The sequence below is a fragment of the Gavialis gangeticus genome, unplaced genomic scaffold, assembly GCF_001723915.1.
Source record: "Gavialis gangeticus isolate Ggan-Ray unplaced genomic scaffold, GavGan_comp1, whole genome shotgun sequence".
NCBI lineage: Eukaryota > Metazoa > Chordata > Crocodylia > Gavialidae > Gavialis > Gavialis gangeticus.
In genome coordinates, this window is record NW_017729011.1 from 26,147,907 (window position 1) to 26,148,539 (window position 633).

Sequence of the window (633 nt, forward strand, 5' to 3'; positions counted from 1 at the left end):
CAGGCGCCCTGCTGGGGACAGCACCTGGGATGGGATTTTCTGCTCTATTATTTTGTTTTAATCTAAAAAGAGAAATCTCTTCTTTTTCCAAGCCCGGGCCCAGCTCCTGCCTCCTGGCATGTCCCGGGGGCTCTTTGCTGGGAGCCCTGCACGTACATGTCACCCGAGCCTGCCCGGCCCGGCCACGGGACCGGGGCCCTTCTGCGCCCGTTCCACTTGCCACCTGCCATTTGCAGAGTCATGGGGCAAGGAAATGAGCTCCTCCCAAACGAACAAACTTCAGAAGAGTTTGCAACGAGCCCTGCTATAAATAGCACCCGTAACGGGAGGCGGTAATAGGAGACCATTCATCTCAGACAGGCTGACCTTCATCATCGCTCCAGGCTTTGCCTGTCATGAATTACGGGCCGTTCGCTCACTAGTAGGAATAAACCGTATTGCACGGCCGGGCGCAGGGGCCTCTGCACAGCATCCACGGACACCGGAGCAGGAGGCTTCCCCTGACACGCATGTGCTCCTCTGGGCCCTTGCCTCTCCTTTTAGACCCTCCCGTCGAGTCTCCTGCCTCCCTGGCCACGGAGAGGGCTGCGGATACCAGCAGACAGATCCCGCTGCACCCAGTTCAGCGCTCGT